General features: G+C 43.1%; 1 protein-coding gene across 4 annotated transcripts in view; it reads right to left on the reverse strand.

The window, feature by feature from the left end:
- The window catches only part of LOC143365173 (neuropeptide CCHamide-1 receptor-like), a 67,076-nt gene that overhangs the window by 39,962 nt on the left and 4,578 nt on the right, over positions 1-22,536 (reverse strand). The window contains exon 1 of one of the 4 annotated variants that reach the window (XM_076805123.1): positions 12,724-12,819. The exons of the other annotated variants lie outside the window; for them this stretch is intronic. The gene's annotated coding sequence lies outside the window, so the exon portion shown is untranslated. Of the gene's footprint in view, positions 1-12,723; positions 12,820-22,536 lie in introns of those variants that run through there. 4 annotated transcript variants of the gene reach the window in all.

Raw genomic sequence — 22,536 nt, forward strand, 5'->3', positions numbered from 1 at the left:
AAAAAAATTGAGGACACTGCCTGTTATGGTACTTTATTGGGGCACTAAACAGCTCAATAGCATGTTTTCATATTTTTGAGAAACCTGCATTTTTCCGATTTTTTTGAGGTTTTTCATTTTTTACGACCACAGTTTGCATCCAAAAAATCTGAAAAAATTCTCAAAAATCTGTCTTAGGATCCAAAATATGCCACATTTTTTTCAGAATTTTCGGAAGCATCAGAGTGCGGAAAATGCACGGAAAAGCTCAAAATCTAATTTACCCTGTAACTACCCTCACGAGCAAGATAGGGGGTTGAAATTTGGCTCAGAGGGGTTTTTCTTGGTCAGCTTTCGAATGGTTCATTAATTATTGAAAAACGTCTAAGGGCAGTTTTGACCATCTTATTCGGCTAGGCCCTTTATGTTGAGTCCGAACTAGATTATGTTTTGTGCACGACATTGTATCTTCATTGGTATTGCATGAGATCTCTACAAGGTTGTCATCAGTTTTATGCGACGTATTTTATAGGTTTATATCCCTGATAAATTTATGTTGGATTTAAAATTGTTTACTCCGTTGAAATCAGGAATTAGATAAATCTCGGTCAGAAAATTAGCAAATAATAATTTTGCATTCGTGACCTAGACTAGGTCTTAATTACGTCTTAATTAAATCAAATTTCGTTGTAGCCAAATATTTCCTACGTGCACATATAATCTCCGTTTCCAAAAAGGAGCTCGTGTCAAGTCTCTACGGCGACCGCGAATTACAAGACAAGTTACAATATTCCGTAGGAGGTAAATGCTAAAGTGCACGTAACATAACGAAAATAATATACCGAGCGCTCGTTGTACATTCGGTCTCCAGTCACGAAAACGGCCCGTAACTAAATGAGCCCCGTATTTCATTGCATTGTGTAAAGGAACAAAGATTCGACGGTATAAATCAGAGTTTAAATACGGTAATTCGGGAAGATAGAAATGGTGTACCGGTAAGAATAGGTTCCGTGAACGAGCCAGGTTATAAAGAAACGTTTCGAATGAACAAGAAAGGAAGTTACGGCTGCTTCCTGTAGACTATCAATAATTTCTCAGTTCTTACTATCTTATCTTGCTGAATTCGCTGTTGATATTTTCAGCGTCTGTCCTCGCGACTTCTCCGCCGAAAAAATAGTCTTACTAAAAAATGAATGAAACGCCATGAGCAAGGAACGTAACCAGACGCTCGGAGAAAACGCCAGTGAATTCTATTGTTGCGAGGTACTTCCATAGACCTTCTGCGTTGCGTTGCCTATAAATAATACAGTGACGCGGTGACTTGATGACATATTTTCTCAACATCGCACACTAATGCGCGTTCACCGTTTCCCAACGTTCTTACTAAAAAAAAAAATCGCGAAGATAGGCCTACACTATCATCTAGGCATATTAAATTCAAATCTGACTGGTGGGAGTCTTTATTGAGCCAGTTTAGAAAGTTTGTTAATTCTCGGTCCAACTTGAGGCAGATTTTGGAGCATGTCAGGTCAAGATCAGGGTATGTTAGGTTCAAATTAGGTATAGTTCTTGCCTGTGTTATGCTTTACGTCGATTGGATCTTGAACAGCTCTGTGCTGAATCTGACGCAAGCAAGGATTGTATCTAGGCTAGAGAAAGAGTGTCATTACTAATTGATGTCTCTTAATTATGTTGGAGAGCTGTATTAGATTCTGGTAGACCATGCTAGGTGCAGAGTAGGTCCAAATTGAGTGCAGAAAATTCTATCAGAATTTTTTAAAACGAGCTATCCCTTGAGTCTCTTCTCAAATATGTTGGAGGCCAATGTTTGGCTTGCCGTTAGGTTCGTTTTAGGTGCAAACATTTTGATAAGAATTTTTTCAGAGTTTCAGTAAGCTATCTCTTCGGTCACAGGCTAAGAATAAGCCCCGCGAGATGAGATACGTGCCCTAAACGCCGGAAGGAACGCCGAACGTTCGATCTCGTGCGGGTTAAATATATGACGCTCTTCGAGGTCCGCGAATCCAGCTCTCCCGCTGGAAATTTCGCGTAACTCGTTCGACCATTTAGTGACCACCGGCCCCATAATTTGCGGGAACAGTATTTGAAGCGCCGGCCACGAACCATTTATAATGAACCGGCGAAAAACGTTTCGGGACGACCCGTCACAATTCTCGGTGCAATTCCCTCGAATTCTCAAACAATCGCTCGTTCCGGAATCAATTAGAACCGAAGCAATTAAGGCGTCATGTTGGTCTGAAATTCAGCAGTGAACGGGGCTTGGCCTGTGGGATTGTCGGGATTTCAAAGGCTCGAGAAGCAGTTTCGCTTCCGACGGCCGTGCCTAAACGAACCAGGAGCATCTGCGAAATTTCATGTTTGTCCAACGAACGACGCTTTTGGCGAAACGAACCTCTCGCGTAGATTTACGAGGACCGAATAGTTTCTCATAGTTCCACGTTTATGCGCCTGCCGCTGTAACGCGAATCCGCAGACACGAAGATTTCGTCTCGCTTCGAAGTTTATTGAAATTTTTTCTCCCGAACCGTCTCGGGAAAACACTCAACCCCTTTCCCAGGGAACCATAAAAAATACCACGCTGCCATGAACTGGTATTAGGGTGGCCTTCGCAAGGGACCGTAACTAAATCACGCAGATAGCAAGCCAGGAGAAAAAGTCATCGAATATTCTCCGGAGAAGGGTCTGATACCTCGGCCCTTCTTGCTTATGAGTCCTCTGACAGGTACCGGACGAAATGTTTCTTTGAGACGACCCCACCCTTCGGGGCACGTGGCTTGACCCTTTGCCTTCCCTGCAACCCTTTTCATCGTTCTCTGCAGCCGAGAAATCGCTCACTTGAATGAAAAAGTGAACTAAAAAATTTGTCAAAATCCGGTTGCGACCTCTAAATTGTGACGCAAAAATTGACCAATTAGCTACATTGACGAGTACACTCGTCGAAAACAGCTAACTGGTTAAGATGTGAAACCAAAGAGACAAAAATTGACTTATACCATTTTTGCATTAACCCTTCGTGTGCTATGTCGGAATCATTGGTGACACGTAGTGGTGGGGATAAGCTGGAGCGATCGTCGATATGTACAATTTTATTCCGATATAACACGACGGTTTTTATTTCGAAATAAGAAAATTGCTACCCCCTCTTCTTCTTCTTTATCCGAAATACGACAAAAGCCGGTCCCGAGCCATCGCCTTGTATCGAAGGAAAACTGCAGAGCCCGAGAATTAAATGGCAATAAGGTGAATTTGGACCGGATATACTTCATCAATAAAAATGTTCTGTTTGCCAAGAGCCCCGTTGCAAAATGTGCTCGACTGGTGTAGGGAATGCCAAAGTTCTGAAGCATGTGGACAGCGTAGAACCGGAGAGAATCACCGCGCTCAATAACGGAGTGTCTGTTCACGAGCGGACTTTATTCTCCGCGGTACCTTTGCGTTAAATAGTTATTGCGTTCCCTCTGTTCGTCGGGTACCATATATCGGGAATGATGCGTCGCGTGTTTGTAGGGGCTCCGAGCAATAAAAGAGCGGGCGAGTAGGGCGAAGTTTCGAGTAAAGAATAAGCCGCAGAGAAGGGGCTACTTTTATCTTCGATCTCGCGCGAGAGCTTTCGCGTTTATTATCCGTCGTTCGTCCACGTTATTCGCGGAACCATTTCGAAACGTTCTTATCTCACGGAGAGAGAAAGCCGCGAGAGCGAGGACAGAAAGAGAGGGAGAACGGACTAGGAAATTACACGGCCGTTTAATCGTCGTTAATTTAATTGAATAAAGTGATCGTGTCCCGCGAGCACAAGGGCGCGAACTACTTAAATGTCCCGCGAAACAAGAACAGATGAAAGTTCTGACACGATGATCAAGCGGGTTCGAGGAGAGAACGAGCGGTTTAATGGCTCTGGGAAGAAGTTTCCCAGAAAAAACCGTCCGGCAAAGTCCGAGAAACCGTCCGGCAGAAACCATTCCCCGTGGAAAAAAGCCGCCGTTCACCATCTGCTCTCCCCGGGTTTTGTCGAATTTTTCAACCCGTCCGCCGACGCGATGACTCAAAGCGAAATTAACGGGCGCTGCAAGAACCGACGGGGAATTTTTTCTACAAATACACCGGGCGCACCGTTTCCGATTTAATCTCTTTTAATTGCGACGGATTCAATTGTGTTTGTAGCTCTGCCCGACTTTACGTTTACCGTTTGCGCCGAAACGGCACGATTTTATTTAAATCAATCCCTAAAATTATCTTGGAGTTTTCCGGAGCAACACTCGATGGAAGCAATCAGTGCAGATTTAGTCGTGATTTTAAAAAATGTTCGATTCTTATGTCAAATAATTAGCATTGTATAAAAACGAGTGGAGCCTCGACAGGTACATACAATTTTACTGGAAAATAAATCTGCCTGGTTCATGTACAGAGGTCTTCAATTTTATCAATTTATTTGAACCATGGCTGTTGGGTTTATTTCTTTTTGTAGCTAGGTATGCTATCTGTGGACTATGGATTGTATGCATTCGTGAACAAAAATATATCGGTGCAATAGAAAACTGTGAACACAATAAAAGAATTGAAGAGCACTGTTACACCAATATAAAGTTGTACAAGTGAATAATTAAAATTATTAGAAGAAAGATTATTGAATTTCTGTGTCGTACAGTAGACTTAGAAATTTTTTATTTTGCATAAAAATCCATTTATAAATATATTCTCCTAAACCTTTGTATATGAACTGATATTTTTCTACAAGCTCTGAAAGCCTTATCTCATTTTTCATGCTCAGAGACTTACACCGATTTTATCCTGAGCCCCCACTGAGCCCAACATTAAAATAATGTTCTTCCCTTATGTCAGCGATTTGTTTGAGGGTCTCCGGAATGTTTTTAAACGACAAACTGTTGCTGCATCGCGAACTTCGCTACCGAAACAGTAATACAATTGTTGCGTGTTGTAGGCAGGTGCGCACATAAAGACAGGCATCCGGTTTACGACTGGAATCATGCTTGCGGCTGTAAAAGAAGTCTGCCAGAAGCCGCCGGGCTTCGGCCACAGAATGGCCCGTAAACGCAAAACTTTTCCACCGTGGAACGTAGATTGTTTCTCAGGCTCTCTGCAGACGCATCCCCGACATCAGATTTTAATGCTTGCCCAACGACTGTTCGTAATCATTGTCTAATTCCTCGGCCCACGTAAAGTTTATACTTTTCCTCGTCGTTCTTCAGCTAGCCCTCATCATAGATCCGTCAAAAATTGAACGCTTCGAGAATTTATTCGGGACATGAGAACGAGTTTCCATTTAATTTCCCACGTTTATAGGTCTCTTTATGACAATACGAATGAGAGAAGAATGTCATGCAGTATCTGGGAAATTCCTTGTGAAATAAAAATGATATTAATCCTTCAAAGGGCAGAAGGACTTATGAAGAAAATGCATGAGATTAATTTTTTAGTGCTACTATATTTTTCTTCTAAAGAGGGTACGTGTATGCTATGGTCGCAAAGGATTATTTTCTGACGATGTTTTACTGAATTTTAGAAATTCTTGGATATGTGCATGAAGAGTCGCAGTCTGGATGAAAGTGATCACCTTAGTTTACAATCATAATTTAAGGAAAATATTGGAAGAGTGCAAAAGTTTTCATAGATCTTGCAAAGAGTTGATTGCATTATGTAATTCAAGAAACGTGGTTCTTTAATTAATTGAACAGTCATTGTTCAACCGCGAGTTAACGGGAGATCCACTTGAAAATCCGCGGCACCGCTATTTCAAGGTGGGACCAGGGACCGATCCTTGGAACAATAGCTTTACCGTTTTACTCGCGGCTGACAAATATGCGCAACCCAACATTTGGCGTGCAGATGGTCAACGCGTTTTATGACATGGGCCTCTGGGGCTGTTTTTGAAAACGCCGCCTTATTGAAACCTTTCTTAATTGCCCATTAGAGTTTTCCTCGCGTCTTCAACCATACTGTCATAAAACGTGGACTTACAAAGGTGCCATTCGCGGGACCATCCTATGGTACCCGGCCGGTGAACATCGGGCCTACAGCTGTGATTTCACCCGCCGAAATCCAGCGACGTTGCCACCCCAACAACTGAACACCCCCACTCCACACCAACTCACCTCGAGTGCATGGAGTGAAGATGTGGAGTGAAGACTAGTCGAGGCTCCGGAACTGGTCAACCACGCGGACCAGCCGCCAAAGTTACGTTTTCTCCGTTGCAACATTAACTTTCACTCTTAACCCTTTCGCTTCGGCAGTCCAGTCCGCCGAAGTGCCGTCACCGAACGGAAGCATGCGCCAGAAATGTGCACAGTGCGCGTGGTTTTTGTATATACGTTCTTCTAAGTCTTAAATAATTACTATGCTTAATAAAACAATTATTGCTCTAAAATAGCACGAATTCTTTATATTTTTAAAATGAAAAGATTTATACAATATTCTATTAATTATTCTAAAGAAAAAAGATGAATTCATCATTGCCACACCTGATACTTATATACACTCATATAGATGTCGGATATATCCGGCCCTATATAAAGGGTTAAATACATTATCATCCTTATCGTCCGAAAGGATCATAAGGTCGCACCGAGTAGCGTCGTCGAACCGTCGGTTGTGGAGTTTACGTCTCCTCATAGACTCTACGACAAAGAGTCTGCGCCGCGAAACGTGCCCGAATCGTCGGATATACACTCATCGTTGATCTCTGCGCTAACTAATTTCTTGATCGAAGAGTAAACTACACGTGATTTCTTAATTATTCAAAAAGTTGTCACGTTTCTTCGTTAAAAAATTATTTTTCCTACGATGGAATCGAGACAAGATCGTCTCGGAGTACATCACAAATAATTTTGATCAGTTTCAAAGTCGAGAAAATGAAGAATTCTTAGCTAGAAAATAAAATGTCGATGCACATCAGTCCCACCCTTTTTGAGACTGAGATAATGAAGATTTTGTAGCTGGAAAATAGAATTACGATGCTTGTAGAATTCAGACTGCCTTCTGCATGTTCAATGTCGACAAAATGGCGTACAACATCGCGGAAACAGGCTACAAATAATAGCTAAAAATAATAAACAGGTTTGCAATATAATCTACGTCGTCCAGAATGCCAGAGAACCGTAAAAGTCTCTCGGGGAGAGACCGATCAAAATCCTAAAAATCGGTGCTGTCGGTTCAATGAATATCGAAGAGGTTAATTACGACACCGTGGAGCGTTCGCAATACGTACGACGAAATTCCGTGGCAAGGCATCTCGCGGAGCAGGCCTGGAAGTGTTAAACCGTAGAAATAGCTTATCGCGGGCGCTGCCTAGGCCAACGGTGGCGTTGTTAGTTAGTTTGAAGAGGACTTGTTTGGTTTTATGGCGGGCTCTGTGTGCGCTCGTGACGAATAGATGGGAGACCATATATCACGGGGCAATTGAGAGGGAAGTCCGAATCGACCCGCTTGCCTCGCTGTACTACCCCGGGTTTATTTACTCTTCAATTTAGAAGGGAGTCTAACTTGGCGCCGAAAACTCGGCAAGAATAAGCCACGAAGTAGAATGGCCAATCTAGGATCTGACCCGGGTTCTCCCAAGGTTTTTTCCGCGCTAAGTATACGCGAGTTCGAAGTCGCAGGCAAGAAGGAGGTCGTCGGAGAAACGTGAACGAGCAGCTGCGCTGAATAGGCCGAACCGTACTAAGGTAAACGGAATTTTTTCGTGACGATCATGTACCCCGGCGTATCCTACTGTTCGACTATTAATAAAAAGGTTCAACGCTCGCCGTGGCCAGACGCGCGGCGCGGCGTTTTAATGCCACAGGCGGTCGTCGTTTTCCGGTTTCGCGTTTCCGCTCGATCGCGCCGACCATCGCGCTGAAAATAGAGCACACCGTTCCCTGGGAAATTTAATTGCACGCGACAGAAACCGCTGGACAGTCTCGTCATGTTCTACAGTTCGTTTCCGAGCGACGGAATTTTGCGAAACGTTGCGAAACACTCCTCGCTCCGATACTCGGAGAGAAACAACTTGATATGTTTATTAAAAGCGAGGAAACCGAATTGCTTTCATAGATTTAGGTTACTGTGGTTACAAACACAGTTTTCTCAAAACAAAAGATGCGGAACTTCGTTTTTCTTTGTGCCGAACAACAGTGCAAGCAGAGTATTCTTAGAATTCATCGATATAGAAGAATCGGTTATCAGTTGCTGTCTGAGTAGAGAATAAGACGATCTGCATTGTTAAATCCGACGTGTTTTCTCAATCTTTCAATTGGTTCAACTGCGAAACACAATGGGAGCCACTCAGTCAGCGAAGAAAACAGGAAAGAGATCACTTCTCCGTGCGATAAGAGATTATCACTGCGGGAAATTGCTGGTAAATGGGACTTGATTCGCGAACTAATGGCCGAAATAACGAGAACGTATGGTTGTGTGAAATTTGACAGCGGATGCAAATTTGTAAATATTCCAAAACGCCAGCAGCCCAGAATTTAAGAAACACTTTTTATTCATTTAAACTCGAAATAATTTGTCAGGTTTTATTTACTAAATTCAGCCTGCATTTGATATCTGCGAATTTCATACGTTCACGAGAGACATGGGTAAGTGAAATACAAGGTTGAAGAAACATCAGATGAATGTAATAATATTCATAACCCGTTAACATTATTCAAAGGGGAAATCAATTTTCGCGTAACTCCTCTTTGCACGGACAATTTTTATTTTGCATGAGGATTACTTTTTCAAGCCCGGCAGGGTTAGTGTTGAAAAAGGAAGGAAACGTGTATGCAGGTAGCTTCTATATTTTTAAATGAATGCCGGCAGCTTTTCTCGCACAAGAGTCTCGGTCTGATGGTAACGAGGGCTAGGCAAAGTGCTGCGAATTATGTCATTATTGGTCTTTTCGCAAGTCAACCGTCGACTATTTGCATTTCCGCCCGTTACCGTGTATCTCCCCCGGCAACTCGAGCGAAATTCGTCCAAGTCGTCCGAGTTTTCGCAACATTTCTACCGGGATCTTCGCGCAGCAACTCCGGCGATCGCGAAACTGCCGGCGAAGGTGCGCCGGTCCGATAACGCGAGAGACGGAGACGCGTAAAAAACCTTACGAGCTAATCTAGCCCCATAAGTATCGCGACGATTCAAATATTGATCGTCACGGAAGAGCGAGGAAGCTGAACGCGATAACGAGTCATCGATAATTTCGCCTGGATGTAATTGTTATTGGCCGCGTTCCCCTCGATCGAACCTGTTTCCGCTTCTTTCCAGCTGCGCGACGTTCCCCAGAGAGGATCGAGCTTCCCTTTACTGTACACTATCGGGAAACAATTGCATACTGCGTTCTCTTGTTTTAATTGCTCCGAGTGTCTCACCGTGATCGTTCTCTACCTCGCCTAACAAGATCAACGGAGTCCTTGTTCCTGTTTTCTTACCATGATTCCAGTACATCGTCTAGGAACATCTGTAACTCGGTGGCCATTCGAATTGTACAGTTGTTTCGCTCGCTGCGAAACTGTCGTTGACTTTTGATAATCCTATTGCAATGGTCCATTCTGCAACCATGTTCAATATTGTTGTCCATTGTTCTAATTATTCAAATGTGCAAGTCTCGCGATGTTGGCTTCATTTTTTTTTTTTAAGAAGCTCAAGGACTCCGGGATTTAATACCTTGTGCGTTCACAGCGAGACATTCTTGATAATTAATTTGCAGGTGATACTACGCCGGTCTGCGCGAGAATATGATATTAAAAATCGAGGGAACTGTAACACGGATTGCACGACGCTGAAATATTAGAATGCTAATAGTAATTAGACCGTCTGGAAATTATCTACTTTTATTGAACGTCCAATTTACGAATATTTCCACACGCGACGATTAATAAAACCGGTGGCTTGCTCCGTACAAAAGCAGCGAGACAACGCTACGGGCGCGCAGTTAATAAAAAGAATATTTTCATTACGCTATCACCGTTCTCCGAAAAATGTTAATCCTCGACCCCGCTCCCGAGAATGGTAATTATTGAATGAAACTGTGACACGCGCAGAAAAAACATCGTGAATATTAATACCGAAAAGAGCTCCCGTTTCACTCGAAATACCATGACGCCTTCGAAAATTCAAATTGTATTTGCCAATCGAACGAAACTCGTCGGGTTCGTACGCGGCTAAAACGACGGACGTTCAACAAATTGTTTCCATTGAAAAATCCATCGGAATCATTAAAAAAGAAAAAAAGAACAAGGTATGATCGATCGTTTCGAGGCGGAGTTTTTGCAACCGCCGGAGATTAATAAAACTGCCGGATCGCCATAGTTCGTCCGCAAGGACGGCGCGTCGCACGCGAACTAACGAGGCAAACAAGCTGCGGGGACTAATTGCTCTAACAGAAACGTATTCCCGCGTGATGCGGCTCGCCCTGAGCCGCGGAAATGCTGCGCAAGATTTTCAAATTCAATTCCCGGGCATCCTAATTGCATCCAGTTCCGGGGAATGCACTTGGACAGCGGCGATTTCGGTCGCAACGGGATGACATCGTTCGCCAGTCATGGTGCGCAACGAGAGTTCACCGGAAATGCACCACCGAAAATTAATACGAAATTTTTGGCAATTCTGATCGGTTAAAAACGACTTCCCAGGGCGAAATGCGATGTCCAGGGGCTTCGACAGTTGCGGCCCTGCAACGACAACGGACTGCACAGAGAACTGCATCGGTCTGATTTGCATACGATTTGAATGGATCGAGCGAAGACTGCCAAAACTACGCGAGAACGGATTCGAACGATGGCGTGTCGGAAAGCCGTTAAATCGGACCGGGCCACGGTTCCGCGGCAGCCAATTAAACGCAATCGCATTAGGTCGTCCGGCCGATCCTGCAATTTCGATGAGGCCGGTTTAACGCGATGTCCTTAAGGCTTGTTAATAGACAGGGTCGGGGGGACCGGTGTCGCGCGACCGTAACACCACGTACCTCGTCGCCGCCGGCTAATTCGCGCGCGGAACTTTTGCCGCTATCGGATCAGAGGGCCTACGCCGAAGCGTACTATAAATATTTGCGCGCCGACCGGCAAGGTGAGCAGCCGAGGAAGCAATATCGAGCAGAGGAAATCAAACATTACCAGCGTTTCGTTTCGCTCCGAAGATTTTTAGCCGCCGTTGGATAATCCGTCATTCCAACGCCATTTTATGCGCCCTGCGGCGCGCAATGTCACCACTGGAATAGAGGAATTTGCCTCGTGCTTCCGCCTGACAATCGACATTCGATTTTTCCAGGTCGATTTATAGCAGGCGATTTTACTCGGAATTTTTTACTATTCCGATCTTTTTCTAGCTTCCTCGTGGGTTCTGGTTATTGAGGGCTGCAGATTGTTTTTTAAACGATTTAGAATATGCAAAATTGCTTCTTGGATCGATATGACACTCGCTATTTAATTTTCGTGCACGGATTTAACTGTAGGAGGCGATTTTATGTCAAATTCTTTGGTACCCATTCGTAGGAATTCGTTAGTCATTTCTTCTCACTTCTAGCTACGATAGAACTTTACAAAATACAAAATACAGACGATTTTATACAGACGTTTTTATCCAGAGCCATTCGAAACCATTATCACCAATTTTCATGGACATATTTGTCCATGTCTCTCATAAATCTGATAAAAGTAATAATCGCGACAGAGTAATTCACTTAACAGTATTTTAATTTAGTACAACGGTCTGCGAGAGACTCTGTGCAAACCGATGCGTTTTTAAATTATCTCATAAAATGTCAAACGAGAGGAAAACAGATTTTGCCGACTAAACATTGTTTTTCAGTTAAAATGAAGTAGAAACATAATTTGTTAATACGACTTCTCTTCGCGTTGCATAAATTTTGAAATGTCATAATTGCATAAGGAGTTATTTAACTGAGCAGACGTCATGTATTTATGTTGCACCCTTAATTCGTTATTCGTTAATTTTTGTAAAAACAGAATCGCAGCCATAGAACCACCGTACGACGAATATTTCAGATTTATTTCATATTTACGAATATTTGTGACCCCGAATGGATTATTCATATACAAATCCTGCGACAGCTGCGGAATTAATCTGTTAAAGATTAATCCTTGTTCACTACTCGTAGGATTGTGTGTACAAATTCTTGGTATCGAGTCAATTCGAATATCTCTGTGCCGAAAAGTGTGATGAAATATGAAGGTTTATTTCCCGGATAAATTGAACAAATTGATCGGAATGGCGCGCGGGAATTAATAAGCAATAAGCATAATCGAGAAGGACTCGGTCATAATACAGTTACGCAATGTTTTATAAAATCCTATCAGACCGCCAATACAAAGTAAAATTACTCACGTTAGGAGCCCAGACAATCCACTTACACCTCGCATAAAAACTAGCAACATAATACAACTGCCTCCATTAAAAATTACGGAATAAATTTATCCGTACGCATGTTCATAAAACGAAACAGAATAAATTCGCGGTAAATTAGTTCCCGCAATTTTCACGAAGCACAACACTTCCGAGTACCACACAGGCGTTAAAAACCCCATTAACAATTTCTCCGCGCCACGAGCCGTCCAAATTAACTGCCACTAAGAGAACAGATTCGGTCTAAGGGTTAACCGAAGAAAAATGGATGATCACTTGGCCAAACAGAAATCTCTATCATCGTGGAACGAGCGAGCCGATCGATCAATCTCTGCCCGCACATGGCCAGCGACAAGACGAACTTTCGGAAACGAAACTCACCGTAGAAACCAGCCGGGGTCTCGGAAGAAGAGTCACTTAGCGTTTCTTTCTAGCCGGTTTGTCACCGTGGATCACTGCGAGGCGGGCGCGAATCTGAGGGAGCAGAATCCGATGAAAAAGATAGAGTACAAGGGCATGACGAGGGTGGAGGTGACGATTTACTCACGGTCGGTCGGAGAGAACTCGAGGGTGGCCCGAGAGAAGGGAAACGACGAGGCGAAGAAAGAGAGCCGAGAGAACAGAGGTCGGCGAGAGAGGAAGAGACGACCGCGTCTGCTCGTCACCGCGATACTACTGCCGAAGGTTGCTCTACCCACGCGGGAATGAGCGACCTGCGAACCCACCCCCGCTCATCCCCGATCCGCCGAGAGCAACGCGTTCCGCCGTCAGCCCCCTTGGATCCTCGATCTTTTATCTCTCGATCCTTAACCCCCTGGAGCCCCTACCTTCCCTGTGGAAAATTTTTTTAATGGAGGTTAGTGCGTGCAACCCCAGAACAGCAAATATAACAAGACCTTTTAATCCTTAAGCCTCCAGAACCCCAGTTTTTCCTGCGAATACATAAATATGTGCGTGACTCGATAACAGCAAATATCGTCTTCAAGATCAAAAATTAATTCATGCCCCACCAATGTAGTTTCTAGAACGTGAATTACCAAGGGTGGGACATTTTCTGACCACTTTCAACAAATATTTGTATCGACCATTTCAACCCTTATTACCCTAACAGTTTCGAGCCTTATAGTTCCTGTTAATGTTATATTAAATTGAAAAAAATATGTGTTTCTTTCGGAAAACTTTTATAACGTAATACGGAAGGTAAAACACACAGCAAGAAAATAACAGAATTTTTCAAATTGATTTCAGAACGTGTTAGCTGGACACTATCGTGTGATCAAGGGATCATTTCGACTGACCTATCGCCGCAATTATATACCTCTTTTCGACAACCAGCAATTAGAGAATTCGGCGGAGTTTAATAGTACATACATACTAATTGCTAACCATGAGGAACATTGTTGATGTAGGGTTGCGTCTGTGTTCAGTACTGACAGTTTTAATAGCTCTGAACTTCTACCTTTTAACGCTTAAATGGACGATTGGATCCTTCTTTGCAATATACGTGTCTGTAGATTGAATCGTTCCAGGACCAGCGATCTCAGAATTTTCGTTGTATAATCGTTATAAAAAGTATTGCAATTAATGTTAATTTAAAAAATTTGGTGCGCTCTTTTCACGTCAATAGACTCAATTATTTAATCTATGCAGATTTTACTCTGTTAAACCCTGCCGTGTTCTATGAATGCATTTGATCCATTCACGTTTTTGTACTAATTTTCATAGAATTTGCGCACCTAATAAAAAACTCTCAATTTTAATAAAGATCATTTTAAATAAATATAATAATGCCAAATACACAAACAATTCTGTTAAGGACCACGCGTGAGTTAAAAATTTAGGTGGTCCCCTACTATCGCAAAATTGATTTTCATTTCTCAATTGAGCAAGAAAAAACTGTAAATAAATTATATAAGTTCCTACATCGTTGAAGTTTACGTCGAGAGACCACGCAGAGACCAAACAAAGTTCTCTCCCCAGAGAAATACGAATTTTGCTGTATGAATAAATAATCGCTAGAACACATTCTATGTTCCGACATCGTTATCCCTGTTTTTCTCAAAAGACACGCCTAGTGCCGTTAATGTGAGTCTGCCGTGGACGTTTCCCGATTTCGATATGCCCCGACACATTTTGCTACCGCGTTGTTCACAATCGATTTTCCGAAGCCGCGGAACGCCGGACGATCGATAAAAATTGCAATTTCTACGTGCGCTATTGGCGAACAGTTGCCGAGCTGTGCTTCCCTTGCTATTGTGTTAATGTTCCGCGGTCATTCTCGCGCTGGGCATTGCCTAATTTGTTTCCTCGTTCATTTATGATTGCACCGGCGCGCAACAATGTACAGTTGATTCCGTTCTTTCCCGGGGAATGTCATTTACATGCGACGGGAATGGCTACAGCCGGCGATTTATTTGGTCGGGGTGTTACGCGCAATTTGTACGTGTAAATTTTTTGACCATGGTGTCGCAACGAAGTCGGAGAGTCTGTGTCAGCCATTTCTTCCAGAAAACTGCACGCCGTTTTGCAACATATGGATCTGCGTTCGTCAGCCCCGCGAATTCAAACGAATTACAGTGAATTCACGATATATGTCAACAGCACGGGTCTTGCCAGTGTCGTGTATCGTCCAAGAGACATACCCGAGCCGTGTTATGTTTACACGCCACGGAGTCCGAGGCCTCTCGAGCTTCGTGGGCCCTCGTGGGGTATACGCTGCGGTAGTGGGGATAATTCCGCGACGTTTAACATCCAGGTCTTGGCGACATATATAGAGAAATCACTGTATTAGGTTATCGCATAGGAGAGGTCCGATTTATAACGGGCACAACATTTCTTCTAGATGAACTTGTTCATCAAAAGGGGACACCATATTCTGTCGATGAATTACCAGATTTTCCTTTCAGTCATTTCCATTTTGCGGTTTTACCGTCGACAAATTGTGTGCCGATTAATCAAGGAAAGGTTTGAAATTTATTTAAAAGTAAAATTACATATCTCAATGAAAACCGAAGATGGAAGATCTGTGTGTGCGCGCGTGTGTGCATTGAATCGTTCTAGCGAGCATATTTGGACTGGGAAACAATTTTTGTACCCGGGCATTTTCAAATGAAAAATTCTTCGCAGTTCTCGCATCGTGGCGCCTGGCAGTTTTTAGTTGTTTTATTGCTCCCGGTCGGTTTGCATAAATGCACTGTTACGCGACCGTTTGAATTGGACGATGAATATTAGAATTATTTTCGCAAAACACGCGGCGATGCTCGCCGGCTCTTTAATATTCGGAATACCAGTGCCGCCGCCGCGGTGCTTTATTCGATATCACCGGGATAAACTGGAATACATGAAAGAGGGTGTGATAAGCATTAACAATGCACATTGTTGCTTCCGTGGAATTCCACAGGAAGGAACGCGTGTCATAATGGTTCGTTAGGTCGGCCGGACAGGATTAAAAGCTTCATGAATCTGTTTCGTACAGATTGCCCACCGTACAACGATGACACAGCCTCGGACGCCGTAAAAGTACCACCGTGAAATCCCCCGTGGAATTTAAATCCCCGCCTGCCTGATGTAACGAAAGGTCAACAAATATACCTCAGAAACGAGATAAAGTATCACCAGGAATATTCTTGCTCGATTTCTACCACGTTCAACGGAGTATTTTTATCGTTAATAATTCCCTACAAGAGAGAATGATTCTTTGGATTCGAAATTTATTCCGAGGATCAAATATTGATAACCGGGATATTTGACAAATTTTGCTGGGAATCCCCGCTACGAGCTCGACACGTTTCACGGGGTTAATACTTAAGGTAAACTCAGGCTTACAGAGACCATGGAAATCCTCTTTCGGTACCATCCATCGGTCGAGGAATATTTGTACGAAAAATTGTTCAATGGTTACCCGAATAGGTTTATTATTTCACAATTATTGATACTAAACCAGTGCCTGTCGAATGACCGGTTGCAAATTTTTTATTTTATGATTATTGAAATTATAAAGATGCTCATATCGTAACATACCCTATAAAAATACTCTATACCAAAAACAAAAATACTCTAAATACAAAATAAATAAAAACCCTAAATACTCTATTATTCTCCCGTAATTTTGATTATGTTTACTTGAAGAAAAAAAAACATACGTGTGCTCCAAACACTAATAAATGTGTGTGTAAAATTACAATGGAAAAGGTTTGATAGTATCTCCGAAAAAAATGTCTAAAGATCGTACAAGAACGGCCTCGAAAACGGGAACACCCCCTCAAGAAGAAATTCCTCGGGAAAATATTTCTCGACGGCGCACCGGGAGCGTATGATAAAACCAGGTGAACCGGGCTTTAATGAGAACTTTTACGATTTCCTGAGTAAAAGGAGAGCCTCGAGGGTGGAGGACGCCGGGCGTCCGTTAAAGGTAAAGGGCTGTAACCGGGCGGCGCTTAACGACCTCCAAATCGTGATTCATTATTCTCCGGAGATACGGCTATCAGGTGGTCTCGGGTACGGTTTAGGGGATTTCGCCGCGCCGTGCCGGGTTTAGGCGGTATTTCACTTGGCATGATGACCGCACAGGCGCGTGTCGAGGACGCATCTCAACGCCAGCGGCATCGACGCACTTAGTGTACGCCGTCGTAATTAAAACGGTTTAATGCGAGGAGACGTCTGCGAATCCGGGGTCCGGTGTATTCATTCGCCGTCAATATGGATCCTCGTACAGCTTGTCCCGCCTATAATGACCGTCTAAATTATTTCCGCTGGCATTAGCAACGCGAGTCGAGCGAAAATTCAAGACCGAGAGATGTTTAAACGGTTCGGAGATGCGCCGGCGATTAAAACCAACAGTGGCCCCTGTGAAAAATAAATGTTAATGCGAGACGACGTCGGTTTCCTGAGAACGGGCTCTGGGACGTCCGGGAACCTTAGGGATCATTCTTTCGTGGCTCCATGCTACTCGTCATTTTTTAATTAATTTTTGATGCACCCTCTGCGGATGGGCATTCAGCTGAGTCGTCTAGCGCAACGGTGGTGTAAGTCGATATTTGCGTCTTTGGTATAACAACTCAAGGGTTTAAGGGGGCCGGCAGGCATTTGGCCTTGACTGTCACGCTATGTTACGCTATGCCTTTTTTTCTGGACATTTTACGTCTTAAATAAGTAGGTAATTAATTACAAATGCATACCACCGTGTTTGTACATGTCTTTGCTACGCCTGTATAGAGTCTTTTCTTCGATACGAACACTAAATCTCTCGAAATTAAGAGAATCTCTCAGCGGCAGCCATCTTGTGACGTCATACTTGCTTCAGAATTCGAATTTTCTGCCGAATATTACAAATTACTCCACGATGAGGTAGAAATTCGCAATTTGGGCTCTATACAGACGTAGATTGGACTTTTAGGAAACACAATTGACCACTTCTAAACTGCTCATTGCAATATTGAAGCGACAGTTTGTCTAGATTTTGACCCTTGCAAGTTCGTATACGTATATTGCAGAGAGATTCCCTCGGACTCCTGCGAGTTCGAGGCCTATGCCGGAGTCATTTCTGACCCACACCGATATTTCACTAGTTTTCTTCCGATATACGACGATGGCTCAGGACCGACTTTCGTTGTAGTTCGGATGAAGAAGGAAAGGGGATAGCGATTTGCTTATTTCGAAATAAAATGCCTCGTCTTATAACGTAATATAATTGTATATACTGACGGTCGCTCGAGTTTATCCCCAGCACGAATGACCCCGGTATACGGAGGGTTAATCGATATTGAATAAAATAATTGTAACATAATTTTAACGTGGTTTGCATAAGACACACGTAACATCCTTCGATACTGTCTGTGCCTTGCAGAATTTTCAATTAATTCCTCATTATTAGCCAGCGGATTTTATACAATCATGACAAAAATATTAAAATTTAATATTATTGTAGTATGTGGTTTATAATGTTTGTTTATTAAAAAAATATATATATAAAAAAGGGTATAGAGTAGTAACTTCGATGTCGGAAATTCTCACACAACTCATACGTTCTTCGTTCTTCGCAGTCGACGCAAAGTCTGTCTGTTCTCCACGAAAATGTCCTTTTATAAGTGTCACTAACACACCCGCACTCATCCCCAAATCCTGTGTGTGTCTCTCGAAAGTCCCAGCCTACCCTTGGGCCTGGTTTTCGTCAGGGATACTTTCTCTCTCATGGCCCTCATCCCTTGGGCCTGGTCTTCGTCAGGCCTCGATGTTTTATGACCCTCTTCCTGCCATTGAAGACCCGACGACATTCTGCCTAAATTTACGATACTACATTATTAGATAGTAGAAGAATTTAAAATAAAATACTGTTATGTTATTTTCAACCCACTAAACATATCACGAAACGTTTACGACCACCATCACAGATATGTGACGTCCACAATCCCACACTTTACTTAAAGATAGTCAAAGTAATTTTATATACCTTGCTATTGAAAGTCATCGTACACAACACGTAGCGAACGTGACAAACAATTTCTATTTTACTATTTCTATTTAAAAATTTTTCTTTTCCCTAAAGATCCGTTGTCTACTCATTATCGAATGGTTAAGCGTTTCGACTCGTACCATGTTTGCATTAAACAAACGGCTCATTTAAATCAAGATGCACATCGTGGCTGTAGAATTCTAACGAATAATTCCTCACCAGATACTATCAGCCAGCATTTCTCGGGAAATTCTGGTATCCGATTGCTCGGAAAGCACTCCCGCCAGATTTTCCCAGAACGTCCCCAATCTTATTTGGAGATTTTCGCGTGCAAACATGTCCCACGATAAAGCGCACCTAAGGCGTCGCGTTTTGTGCCGCCGCAGGGTGCAGAAATCTGCAACCAAGGCGACTCGATATTCCCGTGGCATTGCACGGACCGAATATAATAAATGTACATTTAGCCGGCGGCCGAACGAATTTTGCTGGAATCATTCTGGCTTCGATGATGAACAGATCGCGACAGGATCTTTGTTCGACTGGGGACACCGTGGCCGAAAGTTTTCAGCAAATGACTCCGCTGCGAACGCGGTCCGCTGAATTTCGGTTACACCGTTCCAGCTTGGATGGCAAACAAATTTCAGACAGATATTTGTTCGCTCGTAGACATTCCGATAAGGGTTTTTAATAAATATTTCAACTGCGAACGCGGAAGTTGTTTTTCGAGCGAAATGTCAAGGATGTCTGACGAGCCCGATAAATAATTCTGCTTCGAAACGAGAGAATGACGTGTTCGTTCGACGGGGTTCAATCAAATGTCTATTTCCGGTTTGATCGTTCCAAAGGTCTCCGGAGTATCCGGTTTTCTACACCGGCATCGTTCGACGAGCAAAGGGAATCAAAACTGTCGTGGGAGACTATTCGCCCGCGATCGTCTGCTCTTTGCAACCGGAGCGAATGAAATAAAACGGGCAACAAATTGCAGCCATTTAAGAATCGCGTTGCCGAGAGTCGTTTCAGACAAGGCAATTTCCGGGCAATTTATCTGTCGGCGATCTTGATCCTTTTCATTCCGCGAACAGTTTCTACGGGCCGTTGACTGCCGACCATTTGTCATACACTTTTCACGCGACACAATAACCGTGATCACAGGGCTTTGAACAGCGCGATTGTTGATTCCACGGAATGACATGGGAACAATCGATATCGGGAATTTAATCGACGGTTTGAACGGGTCGCGGCATTACGCGGGACGCTGTGCTAGTTTCGACGCGTCGCGTCGGGGGCTAATTAAAATTTCTTAATCAGTTGCCGCAAACGCGCGGAAAAGCGACAGGAAGTGTCGCCGAGTCCTCGGACTGTTTTATGTGGAGAACTATACCGCGAATGGCGGCTGCGTGAACCGCAATCCACTTTCGACGTGTCAGGAGCTAACACAAATAAAACGATGCAGCTCAAATACTACTGGGACACGTTGATTCCTGTTTCAAAGCAAAATTCTGCGAATTCGACCGGGTAACTGATCTATGAGTAACATTGTTAATGAACGTTCGTGATATATAAATGAATTTATTTTATTTCACTGCGAAGACGTCCAATGTGTGGATCAGTTCGTCGTGTTATTTCTTGACGTGTTACATTCAAGTGTAAAATATTGACGCATAAACAATGATAACATAATAACACGATGACATGATAAACATCATTGAATGAAAATCAACTTGAATGCATATTTTAGTCCGACAAGAGGATGCACCTTAAAATTCATAGAAGTGCAATAGAAAACTGCACGACTTGTCGGACGACCTAATATTTTACGCTGTAAAAAACAAGATAAATGAAATTTATAGTAAACCTACCATCACCAATCAAACGACCGGTTCCAGATTTTGTAATTTACAATTACAGTTGAGTCTTGGTCTAAGCCCAATTCTCGGGTCTGTGCCGTGACATAGATCGTGTAGGGCTACTATTTTCGAGTGACTGCGTCGACCGCGCCGAACATACAAAAGGACAGAGCATATAAACACGGTTCGCGCAGCCGAATGCGCACTACATAGCGTCAATTAAACCGCTGGGCACAGTTCAAATTATAAAAAAATAATGAAAATTAAAGAAGTTTTGTATTTGGATGAGTAGTGGTTCACGCCGATATACGAGACCCGGTATCGCATTACGCAACATGTTTACAGTCCTCGGCGACCGAGGCAGCTCGATCTTCTTGGATCCTCGCGGGGTATGACCCCTAGTGGAGGGGATAGGTAAACTGACTAAGATCGTGTAGCTCCGTTTGGCTTAGATCGAGACTTTACTGTATTGAAGCTATAAAGCGCATATTGTAGATTCGGTGAAAATGGGGCAAATAATTCATAGTGCAAGAGAATCATTTATTGTCGCATAATTCAAATGTGCTCTCTTAAATATTCCAAAATGTTCATTTTTATGAAGGACAAAGTGAGACATATTTTTGTGAGGCAACGGGAGGTCACAGGTGGAATCGTAAATGAAGTCGGAAAATCTTACAGGTGTGCCGCGATGAAAGCTGGGAACGGTTCGACAAATAATCAAAGTTTCGCGATGCGTTACGGATGAATGGTGTTACGCAACGAGAGAAATAAACGGTTCGAAAAGATTGGCCTCGGTTGGGGATAAAATATTGGATCCGAGGAGATGAGCCCTCGATCAGAAAGATGGCAATATGTGGACTGTTGCATAAGCGAGCTGCATTCGGATGTACAAATGCGGGCCGTCTTCTGAATCACGGGTTTGAATATCTCTTGCGCGTGGCCTCCAGCTATGCCACTTCATTCGCGGCCAAATATTTGCCACAAACACAACGGGCTGATTTAATGATACAATTATGAGCCGATTATTCGCTGGAAAGGAGCCTAACAAGATTTCCAGTTGCGAGACATTGTTCTAATTAATTCACACGATTCTCGGATTTATAATAAATTTTTTGCTGACTAGAAGAAACAAGTTGAAAGTGGATAAGTTCGATCTGACGGATCGTATGTGATTCGTTCGAAGATTGTACACACGTTCCCGAAACCTTATTAGCGAGGTGTCCTCGTGGTTAAAAAGACTGCTGCCCCCTTCTTTCGTTTAGGTAGTCAATTGTTCGCGGGACGACGAACAAACGTTCTTATCCGCGGCAAACATAATCCGATTACGGATCTGTTGGTTCAATTCGGCGCGCCTCTGCGCCGCAAGACTTTCTGAGCCTGCGATAACGAGTGAGAGTGAAATAAAACGATTGAAAACTTACTTGGGACGGTACGATTATTTGTGGACGGCAATAGTTGAAGGACTGTGGAGAAATTAATTGGAATCCTGACACGTTCTACAATTCCTATGGGAATACATTCTAAGTTGCGAATTTCGTCAAAGTTAGAGTTCGCACTTTTTCTAAATATTTCTTTCTAAGACTAACAAGTTCCTCTAGGTTACGTATACACAATTGTACGTGTCTTGTGCATTTTCTATCTCTAAATCATTCGAAAAATTTGTAGCAGAATTCGAGTATACAATATACTAGATTCTCACAAACATACCCAGATTCACGAGTTATCAGTTAAGGCTCTAGAGCCCCACGACCGTGAGACAGAGAAATACATTGTATACTTTCTGTAGAAAAGGGGGCGACTGTTCTTATCAAGCGGTGATAACGTGGCAACCTCGGTTACCTGTTGTAACTTGGTTCATTTCATGGAGGTGGCTCAACGTTCCTGGGGGTCTATCGA

The sequence above is a fragment of the Halictus rubicundus genome, chromosome 1 (assembly GCF_050948215.1).
Source record: "Halictus rubicundus isolate RS-2024b chromosome 1, iyHalRubi1_principal, whole genome shotgun sequence".
NCBI classification, from domain to species: domain Eukaryota; kingdom Metazoa; phylum Arthropoda; class Insecta; order Hymenoptera; family Halictidae; genus Halictus; species Halictus rubicundus.